The 14,305-nt window shown below is 45.9% G+C and overlaps 1 protein-coding gene across 5 annotated transcripts in view; it reads right to left on the reverse strand.

Moving 5' to 3' along the window:
• Positions 1 to 11,932, reverse strand: part of WIPF1 (WAS/WASL interacting protein family member 1) — a 74,529-nt gene extending 62,597 nt beyond the window's left edge. For 3 of the 5 annotated variants that reach the window (XM_005300427.5, XM_005300428.5, XM_042860722.2), the window contains exon 1: positions 8,794 to 9,024. The gene's annotated coding sequence lies outside the window, so the exon portion shown is untranslated. Of the gene's footprint in view, positions 1 to 7,386; positions 8,133 to 8,793; positions 9,025 to 11,866 lie in introns of those variants that run through there. The other 2 variants (XM_065561844.1, XM_065561845.1) reach the window with 2 other exon arrangements.
• Positions 11,933 to 14,305: the final 2,373 nt, after the last annotated feature.

The raw sequence follows: 14,305 nt of genomic DNA on the forward strand, positions 1-14,305 counted from the left end.
GTAACAGAAGCTAAGAGCTACAGAGTTCTAGACCAGGTTCTGATGTGCACTCTCTCTGAGGCCTTGGAGTGTGTCACCTCACCTCTCTCCCTTGATTTCACTATCTGTAAGATCAGAAGAGGAATACTTTTATACCTTCCTCACTAGGGTAATACTATTTGAATTACCATAGCTCCCAATTAGGATCAGAGCAGGGGTGCGACAACCAGGGGGCCCACTTTTTCCTTGCCTTAAGGGTGTGCAATCGGGGGGGAGTGGGGCAGAGAGAAGCGAGCAGGGCCTCAGGGGAACAGGCAGAACAGGGCAGTGACGAGTGCAGGTGGGGCCTTGGGGGAAGGGGCAGAGCAGGGTGCAGGGCCACAGTCCAGGCAGTAGTGGGCCCCCCTGCTTTTAGGGAGCTTCTTGATCAGAGCCCTATTGTACAAACACAGATGTTGTATCTTGTCTTAAATTATTTTTAACAAGTGAGTGTAAGAAACAGAGAGGGAGCATGAGTAGAACAGCAATAAGAACATGGAGTTATAGACTAGCTATTTGCCCAGCTCTATGGTTCCGGGTCATTTAAAATGTTTTGCAATAGGTAGTACAGGTAGTGATGCCCATGGTTAAGGTTGCCTGACACTTCCCATTATAAGACCCTGTCTTCAGTTGCTTATAACTTGGCCAAACTATTATTTGGGTTGAAATTTTCCATGCTGGGTGACTGCCTCAGGATGATTTTTTTAAAGAAATAGTTCATCCAAAGTCATTCAGCCATTTTCTTGACCTAGTTCTGAGAAAAATACATTGTTTAGCCCATGTTAATACTCTTACCATCATTTCACTGAGAGATTCTAGCCCTTCCATGCTTTGGAACAACGGCTTGAAATTTGGCAGGGAGAAGCCACCCTAATGTCAGGGATGTGTTTTTGCTATCCCTGTGCAAATCAGCCCAAATTTGGCTAAATTATGCTCAGGAGAGACTTGATAGAGTTTGGTAGCTGAAGATTCAGTCTACACTGAACATGCTCCAGCCCAGGACTGCAGGGACTGAGAGACACTTTCCCCTGCAATTGCCAGGGGTCACTATGGTGCCAGACACAGGGACTGAGAGCAGGAAGACTGTCTCTCCCATGCCTCAAAGCTCCCTGTGCTGGTGCCCAAGCACTGTGGAACAGGAGGAGGCAGCTGGAATACAGAAGGATGAGGTGGAGGACTGGGAGAAAGGGGGAGATGGACTGGAGTCGGGGAGGGCTAGGGGGGACAATAGGGTCAGTAACCACTAGATACACTACCCTCTCGGAAGCATGAATAGAACCCAGGATTCCTGAGTCCCATCATTCATCTGCTGTCAGCAACTAACTGTGAAACCCACCGAGAAAAAAAGTAGCCTGTATCATCTCCCTCTAGCGGCTACCCACAATGAGGATGAGAACCTACTACTGTTATCAGTTACTCCGTTAATTCAAGGTTTCAGAGTAGCAGCCGTGTTAGTGTGTATCCGCAAAAAGAACAGGAGTACTTGTGGCACCTTAGAGACTAACACATTTATTAGAGCATAAGCTTTCGTGGACTACAGCCCACTTGCATCTGAAGAAGTGGGCTGTAGTCCACGAAAGCTTATGCTCTAATAAATTTGTTAGTCTCTAAGGTGCCACAAGTACTCCTGTTCTTTTTTCTGTTAATTCAAGTGGCAGAAGTTGATGGATCTAAAGGTGAAGCATATGAGAATCAATATGTTCCACACAACCTTTTTCCAGTTTTTTTTTTTTTTTAAAGGCAAACACCGCAGGAAATTAGATCCAAACAACTACATTAGAAGAACATTCAGGTCAAAGTCAAGCATTCAGAAAAGTAAGGAAATATCAGCATTAATATTGCTTGTGCAATGTGGCTGTCGGGATGCCAAAATGATAGTGATCACAATGCTCAAGTTGGGAGAATTAGTAAAGGTTTGTAAAGTGATTTGAAAATGACAGCTAAATATTTAATTGTTGACCTTGTCCATAGAGGTCAAATACTGGTCAGTCCAGTAAATTGGGTCAGAAAATACATTTTCACAACAGACTTCTACTAGCTTTTCTAAGCATCTCAGCTGTGGTTGAGTCTTTTTTTTTTTTTTTTTTTTTTTTTTAAAGCAAAAGGAGGAAGAAGAGAGGGTCATTCTCTTTTTCCACCTCTCTCAAATATTAAAGAAAGCAGATACCAGATATGAAACCTGCTAGATTTCAGGTTGGGTTAGCCACAAAAAGGAAGGATCTTCCGGCACGCATGGGAAGTTCTCATTAGAAGCCGCACATTTATGGCTTTGAATGAACTGTTCTCTGCTCTAATGGGAGCTGAAAAAGTATCATCTTGAATTCAGCTGGTAACAGGTTATGGAAGCCAGAGCACAGTTCTAAGCTATTAGTTCAGGACCTCTGGTTTAAAAAGGGACACCCAACTGAAGTCACATTTCTTTGAAAACCTTTCCCCTTCAATTGTTACAATTAACACCTAAGAGGACTGTAAAAAAAATATATATATATATTTTTTTCAGGTTGTATTGTACATTTGACTGCACTTTGTATGCAGCCATTTCCATGGTCTCCTCTGTCTGTGTGGGGTTATCCAGCAAAAGGGAAACACCACAAAACTGGAAAATGTGATTGTATGACACAAGTCAGCAGGGAGACTGAGAGGACATGATCTACAACTAAATTTTGACTCATTAGATTTCAACTTGACCGTGTTCCCTTAGGTATCAGTAATTAGTGGCTGATGTTGGTAAACAGACATCTCAGACATATTGAACATTATAAACACTGGGACTTTAAGTTAACTTGGATCAGTGAGCCCTGGATGCTCTCTCACATGCAGGGCCGGCTCCAGGCACCAGGCAACCAAGCACATGCTTGGGGCGGCACCTGGTAAGGGGCGGCGGGGGGAGCACGGTGCGGCATTCCGCGCAAGGGGGGGCCCTCCGGCGGCACAGCGCTCGGCGGGGGGGGCCCCCTCCAGCGGCACAGCGCTCGGGGCGGGGTTCCGGCGGCGCAGCGCTCGGCAGGGGGTGGCACTTTTTTTTTGCTGCTTGGGGCAGCAAAAAAGTTAGAGCTGGCCCTGCTCACATGGAGGGATATTTCTCTAGTCAACTATTTCTACTGTACATGTGTCCCATTTGAGGACTCATGTTTTCTAAAAGATTGAATAGTTCAGCTTGCTCTATCACTGAGTGTCTAATCTGTGATACATTTCAGAGCACAAGCCCTTCGGTTTATCACTACCATTGCAGTCTGGTTTACGGCAAATCAGCTTTATTTATTTGGCAGACTCAGTTGCTACAGAGTAACTCTTGACACAGAACTCTCTACCATATAGCACCACAATACATTAGCTGATCTTTATAACACTTGTATTGACAATGAAATGACACATTATTATATCTATTTCTGTGACTTAACGGATTTCACAGCTTTTAGCTCATACTTCTGCCCTCTTAAGATTGTGCTGTCCGTTGCAAGTTAGTCACAAAGCCAAGCTCTTATTATGGAGCATAAAATGGACAAATCTGAACGATGCAAGGTTTTACTGACTTTTTAGCTATGCTTATATAACCTAGTAGAGTTTCACAGATGCTAGCAATTAGCAGATGACCTGCACAAGTTACGTTCTAGGCAAATAATTTTGCCAGTGAAACGGGAAAGAAAGTAGAATCCTGCTTCATCACTCAAAAAAAAGTGAGCTACTGAAACAAAAGCAACAGATATAAAAATTAAGTTGAAGCTTCTCTCTATGATTCACTTTTTCTCTTCTTGATACAATTCAGCATAACATAACCAAAAAGCTGAATGGGCCCTTGTTCACAGCATTTGGAATTCGAAACAGAGACACAGTTAACTCTGCAGGCTTAATTCCCAAATGGTTCCCTTGAATATGCTGCTCTGTTTACTTCTAAACAATTTTTACATTAAAAAAGATTTGAGTTTTTTTAAAATGCAAGTTTTAAACTCTGATTCTGTGGATGACTTTTAAAAACATTTAAAAAAATAGAGCATGACAGATTAACCAAAATAAGATCAATAAAGTGGAATGAGAGGCTATCCCCCACTCCCCCAATAACCCCTGTTGTTCACTGATTTATAATAGTTGAGCAGTGGGAGGCGATAGCCTTATGTTGAGAAGCAGTAGTGTAATTTAGTGAATAATGCCCTAGCCTGTGAGTCTAGAGATCTAGGTTGCATTCCCAGCTTTGTCACAAAACCTGCTGTTACACCTTAGGAAAAAATCACCTCACCTCTCTGTGCTTCTCATGTTCAGCCTTAATCTATAGTGTCAATGTTACAGCTCAGAGCATCAAACTGATATTGCAAGAGGAATGGCCGCTGGGAAAAAAAAAATCCATCAATATTTCATTATTTTTGTTCAACAATATGTGCAGTACAAAGCAGCATTCTATACAACTTCGTTAAATTTGACTTTTTATAATGCATTTCCCTGGGCTATTTGGTAACTGGTGCAAGTTAGTGACTTGCATGGTTGATTAACTGACAAATGATTCATGCTCATTTTTGAAAGAAGAAACATCATATAGAAGAGTGTGAACACTTTGCTATGAGCTGGATGCAATACAATGTATATTTTCAAGACTTATTATTTAAAGCCAATTCTAGTATTTTCCCTTTATTATTGCCAAGTATAAAAGCTACCCTGCCCAAAATAGGTGACTTGTTTGCAACGTATAACAGCAATGCTTATTTGAAATTTCTCTCAAATGCACAAACTTACTGAGCAGTTGTGAACCAAGACACAATCACACTCCCCCTTTACAATACATATTACACCAGATCCAGTGCTTAAAAAATTAAAATTACACCACATGCAGGAATGAAGTCACAAAGTAGACAGTGTCTAAATTAGTCCTGAGGTGTCAAGTTATCAAGAAGAATAAGAGAAATCAGTAGGGAGAACACCCACGTTTACTCAGAATGGAAGTTGTACACCATTTCATAGCAGCTCACTGTTAGGTTTTGGATATGTGTGTTACCCATTTCACAAGCTTTTTAGACAGGTTTTCAAGCCCCCCTCCCCCTTTTCTTTTTTTGGTCAATATCTTCTCTTTGTTTCCAAACAGTAAGTCCAAGGTTCAGATATGCAAGTTAGTCAAGACTGAAGTGAATTTTTAGTTGCAATGCAATGGCACCACTATGATATATTTGGAGATAGTGTATGCTCCTCTAAGGAAGAGCTCTGTTCCTTGGGGAGACTTATGGATTATTGTTTCTGGGCTGCTACTATACCACCAGCCAAAAGGTACAGTCTTTTCTGCTTCCAAGAAAGCATGGCAATTTTTACAAGCAGAGTAACAACGTGATAGCTTAAAAACTTCAGTGAGATATTGGCAAGGGACAATAAAGGAGAGATGTTGCAGTCTTAGTGTCTCCTTCACAAAGAGGCTAGGATAGCACCCACCTGTCATTGGCCCCTCTGGTATCTTACATCTGGGGTCTTATTTTGTCTTACGTGAGGCTGTGGGGAAGGGAAGAGCACACATCTGCCACAGGTAAAGGCTTGCTTCCAATACAGTTCAGATTTTCTTTGGGTCTCCACTAAGCACAGAAGCAATTGTGTAAGTAAGAGGGCTAGAGTCCAGATGCAGTTATGGGACCCTTGTGTGCGTACCTCAGGGGTGAAAAGGGAGAATAGTCCCTTGGAGTTTTATTGCCACAGGAGACATAAGGCTATCTTCTGCCATTCAATGAGTGGTGTGTTACTGTAGAAAGTTACAAGTTATATTTCAGTAGAGGACACTGAAGTTGTTAAAGAAATATTGGAGTGCAACAAGATAACTTCAGTGCTTGTAATTCCCATTTCAAGGCAGATGGGATGGTAAATATTGAACAAAAAGCTGTATCCAGAGCATTACGAAAAGATTTGCAACACAAAAAAAACAAACAACAAAAATCTGCAGAATTGTTGCTTCTTGCCACCTTTAGTTTCAAGTTAGCTATACAGAGTGTGCGCATCTGAAAAGGAATAACTGAGGTATGACAATTTATTATGGTAGTGGCTAGTTGCCAACTGAATCCAAGAGTGAGGCCCTCCTGTGCTAGACATTGTATGAAACATAGAATAGAGACCGCAGTCCCTGCCCCAGAGAGCTTCCAGTCTGAAGAGAAGACAGCCAAACCAGTTTCTTTAACGAGTGTCACATAATATTCCTAGTACATTTGTTTTCAGTGATTGTGGAAGAGAGACTTGGCAACATAGTGATTTAAGTGGTAACTCAAGGGCCTATGCAAGTGACAGACACACATTAAGGGCCAACATCCCAATCGACTCCGTGGGAAGAAGATAACATGGAGCAGAAAAGCAGCAGCAGAGAGAAGTGGCGAAGAGACAAAAGCCTGGTTTACATCTAAAATGTAGGCTGATCTGTCCACGTGCTGAGGCATGTGAAAAATTCACACCCCTGAGAGATGTAGTTAAGCTAACCTAAGCTCCAGTATAGGCACTGCTAGGTTGATGGAATAATTCTCCTGTCAACCTAGCTACTGCCTCTCGAGGGGGTACAGCGACAGACCAACCCCTTCTTGCTGTAGCAAGTGTCTACACTACAGGACTATAGCAGCGTAGCTGCAACAGTGCTACTGGAACGCTTGTAGTGTAGATATACCCAAAGTCCTGGCAGGATAAAAAACAGCAGCAGCTGGAGGCAGAAAGAATGGAAGAACAACAACCACAGAGACTGTCAAAAATAGCCAACCATCCTACCAGGGTACTATGCTACCATCCTACCATGCTTCTGCTAGAGGGTTTTCTGTAAAAAAATTATTTTTCCTGTGTAGCTTTCCTCTGACCCTCTCAGTCTTTCTGTCCCTGCTCTCTCTTCTCATGTGTTCCCACTGGCCAGACAGGTGGGACCACATAAGAACAGCCATGTTTCTCCCACTTTTCATACTCTTTCCCCATGTGTGTTAAGAGCACAGAGAATTTGTTTGTGTTCTTTCTACTATAAGCCATGGTATATGCTATGCTTAACAAGGCTGTGGGCTGGGGCAGGCCTGCAGGCTGTCGTTTGCCTCAGCTCAGTAATAGCCTTCCATTTCTAGAGGAAATGAATTAAAAAAAAAACAACCCACCACCTATCTAGGCAACACCTGAAAGGAGTTTGATGGTCACTTTGGCTCCCTGGTGAATGTCTTCTCTCCAAAACCTTCAGACTCTGCGGAGGAGAGGTTTGGAAACGGGGTGGGGGCAGGAGGTCAGGAGAGAGGCACGTTGGCAGAGCATCATGGGAGAATCTTGTACATCACTCCTGTATGCCTGGCTCTAGCCAGATGTATTCCTCCTTCTCAAGCAACGTTTAAAAATAAAAAAAGTGATAACAAGAAGTTCCATGTTTTGGAATTGTGAACAAGTGTGTCTCACCTAAAGTCACAGGGCCAAATTCTGCTCCAATCTTGGCTCAACTGGTTGTACACAAACAAATGGGTTGCAGAAACAAAAGGCAAAAAACGCTTCAGATTCTGAAGTGAATGTAAACTGATTTAGTGATTTCTGCTTGAGCCTACAAAAACAAATAAAGCAAGCAAGCAAGCCTGAAACAATAGCTCTGAGAGATGTGAACTGCTCCATTCATCGCCATGGGGTGTTAACTCTGAAGCCTAATTACACAATTTAAAATATCAGCATATACCATTTAACTGCTGATCAAAGCACTTCATAAGATGGGCATCCCTCTTTTTTCTTACAATCTGCACAATCTACAGAGGCAGCATCTTAGTTTGGTGTCACAAGCTGAAGGAGCTTAATTTGTCCTGGCCTGAACCCATTCCTCCAGTTTGATCTGGCTGCATTGGCTTTACGGGGCAGAAACAGTCATTCTGATGTTAGCTGGGACACGTCTGCTTAGGGCAAGGCACAATTATGGCGTTTAAGGAAGGGCAGCATTTGGCCCCATATCTTACTAGTGGAATGGACAATCCAACCACCATTCTCCATCCAGCCGCCCCTCCAAAAATACCCCAACAACAGAAGCCCAGAAGGTAGAGCACAAGGAAAGGAAAATCAGAAAAGGGTGGTAATTAGAGGGCGCCCAGTCTATGGAGACGGCTGGGAAGAGCGGGAGCTGCTTCAGAATGCAGGGAGCTTATCCAAGGGTTAGACAGACAGGTCTGGAAAACAGAAATAGGCAAGAATTCAGCTTCAGTGTCATCGCACAAACACAGGCGCGGTTTCTCTCGCTCGCTCCCTTCACAAGGAAGTCCCCGACTCGGAGCCCGGCCAGCCCAGCCCAATGCTCCGCCAGACACGGCTCGGCGGCGTGGTGCTGGGACCTTTCCCCCAACTCGCAAACTTTGGACGAGCAGCCCAGCTCAATCGCTTCCTGGAAGGCTGCGCCTCCGGGCCCCACCAGCAGGCTGCCCGCCCTGGCCGGCCCGGGAGCTAGGAGCGCTCCGGGTCCCCGGTGCCGGCGGGCGGGCGGCAGCTCCCGGCCCGGGGAAGGGAGCCGGGGCAAGCGGCGCGAGGCTCTGCCCCACCACGCCCGCCCGTTCGGTGGCGACCAGCGCTGGGGCGGCGGGTGATTGACAGCGATCATTAGCGCGGCTCTGAGCACCACCAAGCCCGAACCCAGCCGGCAGCTTCCCCTGCTCCCCAGGGCCGCTACAGACAACCCCAGAGCCCTCCGCCGCCTCTGGCAGCCCGGCAGCGCCGCGCTCCAGCCGCTGCTATGTATTTACTGCCCGGGAGGCGCCCCGCCCCACCCAGTGACAACACTCCCCCTCCCCCACCAGCTGGGGTCAGCCCCAGGAGAGGGGACCCCCTTTCCCTTACCGCACTCCGCCTGGGTCCCTCCGGGCTCCCTATGCCCCGGGCGGCAGCGCTCGTCGCTTAGCCAGCCGCGGTAGCGACCGGAACATGTTGGGATGGGAAACTATGTATAGAGCCCGTGAGCTGCTGAGCAGCGGCAGGAAAAGCTCCCGGAGCAGCCAGAGCAGAATCTGCCCAATGAGCCCTCTTTGCTTGTGCACATGTCCCGACTCCGGAGCTGGTCCGAATGAGCATGTGCGACGTGTCTGCACATGCCCATTAGCCCAGTGACGATCCGGCGGGGCCGATGCCCATCTCCTGCCCTTGGCACTGAGCGGCTCCTTGCAAGCTCCACTTCCCGGGAAGCCCAGCCCCGTTGTTGCAAGGGCAGGAGCTGGGGACCAGCGCTAAAGGAGCGAGCAATAGCGTTCGCGCCTCAGCGCCGCTGGAGAAATGTTATTGTCTTCAAACTGCTGCCCCTTATCTTTCTAAAAAGGAAGAGTTCTATGTTTTGGATTATAAACAGCGTGAGCCGTATGTCCTTCCTTCCAGCCTTTAGTATCCTCAGCAAGGGACGCTAGTTTTCTGTGATTAAAAACAAACTTCTCTCACCAAAACCCCATAAAAATCCACATTTCCCCACAATTAAAATGAAATGCTGACCTTAAGTTTGCCTAACCACACTTTCTAGAGGTATCAGTTGAACACAGAATGTTTTATTGATATATTTATTTTTTTTAAACTGGCCGTTTATAGGGGCTGGTAATTACCCAATCTCTCTCCTCTGGGCTCTAACAGGCTGGTGGTGTCCAGGAGCTGACACCCAGTTAAACACAAGCAACTCTCTCTCAATGGAGGTAGGGGGTATCCAGGTGACTCTCAGCCCCCGGGGCCACCCATGCACCATCACAAGATATCCCCCATTGATAATAAATAGATGCAGTTCACTCTTCCTGTCCGTCACTCTTAATCTGCTTGCAGATGAGTGGCTGGTCTCATTCCAAAGACGGTCTACAAACTGGACAAAGAAGAAATCAGATGAAAGGGGGTGCCCTTGCTATAGACCAAGGGGAAAAGTGGGTAGTTAATTTTTGGAAGAGTATTCATCTTCAGTCGATACATTATACCTTTCTGGGAAGAAGGGTAAACATCCTTTCCACAAAATGACAAAAAGCGGGGGAATGTAGTAGGAGGAGAGCCTAAGGGCAGGTCTTCACTACGGGGGGGGGTCGATTTAAGATACGCAAATTCAGCTACGCGAATAGCGTAGCTGAATTCGACCTATCGGAGCTGACTTACCCCGCTGTGAGGACGGCGGCAAAATCGACCTCCGCGGCTCCCCGTCGACGGCGCTTACTCCCACCTCCGCTGGTGGAGTAAGAGCGTCGATTCGGGGATCGATTGTCGTGTCCCGACAAGACGCGATAATTCGATCCCCAAGAGATCGATTTCTACCCGCCGATTCAGGCGGGTAGTGTAGACCTAGCCTAAGACATGGGCGGTTCACTTGAGGTCTGCCGTGCCAGCTGTCTGCGCAGGGCTGGGGCATCACACAGAGGGAAAACACACACACACACACACACAACCCTATCAACATTAACCACACCCCTCAGAGGAGTTCTCTTATAGAGCCTGTATGAACGCAGGTGGTTGGGCACCTACCTGCTGAAGGCTGTACTGCACCTGCACCTCTTGTGCCCTGCAATGGATCAGGGACAGAAGTTTGAAGGAAAGGCATTACATGTATAGCATATATCTGAGAGTGTGCACTCATATATACCAGGAATGCAAAGGGAGGGTAGGCATTTTCTAAATGATCTTATTAAATAATGGTGACATAGAGATGCCAATATAAAAGTGAACTTTCTTCCCATCACATGATCTGGCCAGTGTTCAAGTGTGATTACTCTTGTCCTATGACAGGGGTCAGCAGCCACAAACTCCAGGAGTTATTTTAAAATTCCATAGAATTTACAGCTACACATTGTATAATTAAGGCATTTTCTGAGGTAATTAAATATATGGCTGCAGATTTTTATATATCAGAAGTTAAGAGGGAAAGCAGGCCCATTTTGAGACAACCTACGTCATCTTATATCTTCTTTGTTTATAAAGTGTCCTTTCATGGGTAAATAGGGGATTTGGGTAGCGATACGGGGAGAAAAGTTTGGGAAAAACTGGTATATCTTAGAAGTAATTAGAGAGTGGGCGAGCAGATAAAAAAAGAATTAAAAAGCTTATAAGGTGAAAAGTAGCGTTCAGCACACTTTTCCAGCAACACTCATGACTCCACCCAAGTAACACCATGCATGGGAGTCAAATAGAGCATGAGATTCAAGAGGAGAAAGCCAGCTATAACCAGGTCACAAGAACAAGCCAACTTATTTCCTGCCATCATAAATGCATAGGAATTGCCAGACTGGATCAGACCAGTTGTCTCCAGGAGCGGCCCGCACCAGGTACTTCAGAGGCAGGTACAAAAAACTTCCCAGTAAGTGGTTACATGGTAGCCAGCTCCCAGAGAAAGTTTATTCCTAACCCCCAATTGTTAGAGGGGGGGTTATGGCCTGAAGCATGAGGGCTTATATCCCTTCCAAATCTCTGTTATTTTTTAGATTTCCCCCCCTTAAACTCAGGAAGTACTTCTTATCCAGACAAAGGGATGATCATTTGTGAATCCTGATGTGTTCTTGGCCTCAGTGCTATTATGTGGCAATTAGTTCCACTGGCTAAGTGAAAGTGCTACATGCTATCTCAGCCAGTTTAGCATCGCCCTGACCTTCCAGGTAGAATAATGGCATATCTGGATCCAGGTTGGAAGATAGTTCCAGCCCTCCAGACAGAGCTGTCTTTCAACCCCAGTCCAGATATTCTATTTGTGTCCACATTGCTCCTGAAACAGCTATTTTCCTTGCCTGCCTCTGATAGCTTTGAGACCAGGCAGCGGGGGAGAGTAGTGCAGCTCTAGAGACATGATGCTGCAGGCAGAGAGGCAGGCAGCAGAAAACAAACATAATTAAACAGTGGGAAGGAGATATGTGGGGAGGTCAATTACCTCTCTCCACATGAGGCCTCTGAGCAGGATTTGTTGTCTTACCTCAATTAACTTGTTCATATAGAAATTGCTTTGACAGGCAAGCAACAGATTCTTCTTCCTTTAACCTTGGCTTCATCCTATTTTCTAGAAAGAAAACTTCTGTTAATGTCCCATAGCCCAGTGCTGAGCACCTGAATGAAACAGTGCTCCAAATAAAAGTGCTGGTAACGTAGTAGCTTAGCAGGGGTTATCCTGGGCATTGCTTTTTAGTTGCTGTGGGTAGAAGGGCGAAAGGGACTCTCCACTGTGCACTACTGTCCACCTGAGCCCAATATAGAGCTGGCTGTATTTCAAAGAAGTCCTATTGAGGGCACAGGAACAAACCATACTGATGTGCAGAAAGAATAGCAAATATGGCAGGCGACCAGCTTGACTTAACAGTGAAATCTTCGGTGAGCTTAAACACCAAAAGGAAGCTTACAAGAAGTGGAAACTCAGACAGATGACTAGGGAGGAGTATAAAAGTATTGCTCGAGCATGCAGGGGTGTAATTAGGAAGGCCAAAGCACAATTGGAGTTGCAGCTAGCAAGGGATGTGAAGGGTAACAAGAAGGGTTTCTACAACAAGAAGGTCAGGGAAAGTGTGGGACCCTTACTAAATGGGGGAGGCAATCTAGTGACAGATGAGAACATAAGAATGGCCATACTGGGTCAGACCAAAGGTCCATCCAGCCCAGTATCCTGTCTGCCGACTGGCCAATGCCAGGTGCCCCAGAGGGTGTGAACCTAACAGGTAATGATCAAGTGATCTCTCTTCTGCCATCCATCTCCACCCTCTGACAAACAGAGGCTAGGGACACCATTCCTTACCCATCCTGGCTAATAGCCATTAATGGAGTTAACCTCCATGAATTTATCTAGTTCTCTTTTAAACCCTGTTATAGTCCTAGCCGTCACAGCCTCCTCAGGCAAGATGATGTGGAAAAAGCTGAAGTACGCCATACTTTTTTTGCCTCGGTCTTCACAAACAAGGCCAGCACCCAGACTGCTGCACTGGGCATCACAGTATGGGTAGGAGGAGAACAGCCCTCAATGGTGAAAGAACAGGTTAAGGACTATTTAGAAAAGCTGGACATGCACAAGTCCATGGAGCCGGATCTAGTGCATCCGAGGGTGCTGAGGGAGTTGGCTGATGTGATTGCAGAGCCATTGGCCATTATCTTTGAAAACTCATGGCGATCGGAGGAGGTCCCGGATGATTAGAAAAAGGTAAATATAGTGCCCATCTTTAAAAAAGGGAAAAAGGAGAATCCAGGGAACTACAGTCTCTGGAAAAATCATGGAGCAGGTCCTCAAGGAATCCATTTTGAAGTACTTGGAAGAGAGGAAGGTGATCAGGAACAGTCAACATGGATTCACCAGGGCAAGTCACGCCTGACCAACCTTATTACCTTCTATGATGAGATAACTGGCTCTGTGGATACAGTGAAAGCAGTGGACACGATATATCTTGACTTTAGCAAAGCTTTTGATACGGTCTCCCACAGTATTCTTGCCAGCAAGTTAAAAAAAGTATGGATTGGATGAATGGACAATAAGGTGGATAGAAAGCTGGCTAGATTGTCGGGCTCAATGGGTAGTGATCAATGGCTCGATGACTAGTTTACAGCCGGTATCAAGTGGAGTGACCCAGGGGTCTGTCCTGGGGCTGGTTTTGTTCAGCATCTTCATTAATGTTCTGGGTGATGGGATGGATTGCACCCTCAGCAAGTTTGCAGATGACACTAAGCTGGGGGGAGAGGTAGATACACTGGAGGGTAGGGATAGGGTCCAGAGTGACCTAGACAAATTGGAGAATTGGGCTAAAAGAAATCTGATGAGGTTCAACAAGGACAAGTGCAGAGTTCTGCACTTTGGATAGAAGAATCCCATGCACTGCTACAGGCTGGGGACCAACTGGCTAAACTGCAATTCTGCAGAAAAGGACCTGGGGATTACAGTGGATGAGAAGCTGGATATGAGTCAACAGTGTGTCCTTGTTGCCAAGAAGGCTAACAAACAGCACATTAGGCTGCATTAGTAGGAGCATTGCCAGCAGATCGAGGGAAGTGATTATTCCCCTCTATTCAGCACTGGTGAGGCCACATCTGGAGTATTGCATCCAGTTTTGCCCCTCCCTCCCCCCCACTACAGAAAGGATGTGGACAAATTGGAGAGAGTCCAGTGGAGGGCAACAAAAATGATTAGAGGGCTGGGGCATATGACTTATGAGGAGAGGCTGAGGGAACTGGGTTTATTTAGTCTGCAGAAGAGAAGACTGTGTGTGTGTGTGTGTGTGTGTGGGTGGGGGTGGGGGTGGGGGTGGGGTTTGATAGCAGCCTTCAATTACCTGAAGCGGGGTTCCAAAGAGGATGGAGCTTGGCTGTTCTCAGTGGTGGCAGACAAGCGAACAAGGAGCAATGGTCTCAAGTTGCACTGGGGGAGGTCTAGGTTGGATAT

Source organism: Chrysemys picta, chromosome 11 (assembly GCF_011386835.1).
Source record: "Chrysemys picta bellii isolate R12L10 chromosome 11, ASM1138683v2, whole genome shotgun sequence".
Lineage (NCBI taxonomy): Eukaryota > Metazoa > Chordata > Testudines > Emydidae > Chrysemys > Chrysemys picta.